Source organism: Pongo abelii, chromosome 11 (genome assembly GCF_028885655.2).
Source record: "Pongo abelii isolate AG06213 chromosome 11, NHGRI_mPonAbe1-v2.0_pri, whole genome shotgun sequence".
In the NCBI taxonomy this organism is placed as follows: Eukaryota; Metazoa; Chordata; class Mammalia; order Primates; family Hominidae; genus Pongo; species Pongo abelii.
In genome coordinates, this window is record NC_071996.2 from 105,614,518 (window position 1) to 105,616,642 (window position 2,125).

Below are 2,125 nucleotides of genomic sequence, written 5' to 3' on the forward strand. Positions count from 1 at the left end.
AAGGTCAAGTGTACGATGAGTTTCTAAGCTCAAGAGTCCCCTGGGAAAGTGGAAGGAACAATTCTCCCCACCTCTGCAAGGTCTCCCCAAGACACTCTCAGGTTATGGCAGGCAGTCACTGATGGATCCAAATGTGGCCAGAGCCGGGGGGCTCTGGGCCCCTTGTTAGTCAGGTCCTTGTTAGCAGTGGCCCAGGGGTACTGATGACTCCTAGGGGCTTCCTCCAGGAAGCTCATGGGGAAGCACAGACAGCCTTGGGTATGAAGCCTTGGCAATCAGACAAGGCTTGTTTCCTGCAGGCCACTTCCTCAGCCATGAATGAGAGAGATGATGTCACCACTCTCTTCCGCCATAATGGCTTCATCTAGCTCTTGGGACAGCTTCTGGAGATGCTGAATTCCCACCCCCATAGGCTCTAGGTCACTGCCAGACTGGCTGGGAGAGCAGAGGGGATCTGTTGAGGAGTAGGGGCTCCAGAAGGCAGCCTCCCGCATCGACTGCCGTAATGGGTAGGCATGGGAGCCTATCCGGGCAGAGAGGCAGTGATGCTCCTTCTCCCAGGGGTCTGTGGGCTGAGTGGGCAGGGGCATCTCCAGACAGCCGGGTGCTCTTCTGGCTCAGGCTGTGAGTTGGGGATCCACTGCCCTTCTGTGCCCCTCTCTTCCTCCTCCTGGCCTTCACCTGGGTCTCCACCAGCCACTTGGTGCCACTTTGGCAGGACTCCTGGATTCTCTGGGACATGGCACCCAAGGCACTCTTAGCTGAGTGAGCTGTAGCCTTGAGGCCCTACTGCCCTGGCTCTGGGGTTTCCAAGCATTTGCAGGAAGGGCCTGCGCGGAAGTTGAGGTTGATGGCTCTCAGAGGCAGCCTCCTTTGGAACTGTCTGCACAGGGACCCCAGGGACCCGCGGAGTTCTCCTGATGGCTGGCCACGGGCTGCAGCTCCTTGCTGTCCTCCAGCTGCTCCTGGTGCTGGAGACATCTCCGGTGCACGGAGGTCCCCATTCTCTGCCACCAAGAAGCCATCTGCCTGGCCAAGAGTCTTCTCTGTCCACTAGACCCCAACACGACCAACACCAATCACACCCCGAGCACAGCTGCTCCTCGACCACCGCCCACTATATACATTTAATGGATATTTAACTCTCTTTCTACTGTTTTTTTTTTTGTGATTATAAACATCCTTGTATATATTTAAATCATTAATTTGTGCCATAGCAACTAAACCAAGCTTGTTTCCAGACTGTAAAGGTTTGCAAATTCCAGCTTCCTAAGTCTTTACTGAAATAATTCAGCATGATTTTTAAATTTACTTATAGTGCCTACCTTATAGCCTGCATCGTGGTAAAAACCAAAGCAGCTGAAGAATGATCCCTGCTTATGATGTAAAAATGGAGGCAGAAGACCTAAATCTAAGGCAATATACAATTTAATGTGAAAAAATTATGATATAGCGGGTATGTAATTGCTGAAGGAATTCCAAAGAAAGAAAAATAAATTCTGACTTAGCTAATGTTGGCATCACATGATCGGTTTATATGTGGTGAAGACTGTTGGTGCTCACCAGTGACTGTGTTCTTTTCTTCTTCCTGGCCTACAGCCGGAGTCCCTCTTCCAGCCTCCAGTGCAGTTAGGTATGACCATGTGACTGTTCTGGCCCGTGGAATGTGAGCAAGAGTGATGGGCACCACTTCTAGGTCCATAAAAACCTCTCAAGCACAATCCTCAGTCTTTGGCCATCCCTTCTCTTGCTGAATGGAGAGGAAAAAGAAAGGGACAAGCAAAAGGGTGGAACCACAGATGGAAAAAGCCTTTGTCCTTCAAGCAGTTCTCCTACCTCAGCATCCTGAGTAGCTAGGACTACAGATGTGTGCCACCACACTGGTTGGGCCTTAGTTTCACTATCTGTAAATTGCAGGGTGGGCCTAGATGGTAGCTAAAGGCAGTTACAGTTCTAATTTTCTTTTTTGTTTTGTCTTTTTTTTCTTCCTTTTTGGAGAGAACGGGATCTCGCTATATTGCCCAGGCAGGTCTCAAACTCCTGGGCTCAAGCTATCCTCTGGCCTCTGCCTCCCTGACAGTTGGGATTACAGGCGTGAGCCACCGAGCCCTGCCTCTAATTTTCT

At 50.6% G+C, this 2,125-nt stretch overlaps 1 pseudogene; it reads right to left on the bottom strand.

Moving 5' to 3' along the window:
- Positions 1-266: 266 nt before the first annotated feature.
- On the bottom strand, positions 267-1,091 carry LOC100441141 (protein PIMREG-like; annotated as a pseudogene).
- Positions 1,092-2,125: the final 1,034 nt, after the last annotated feature.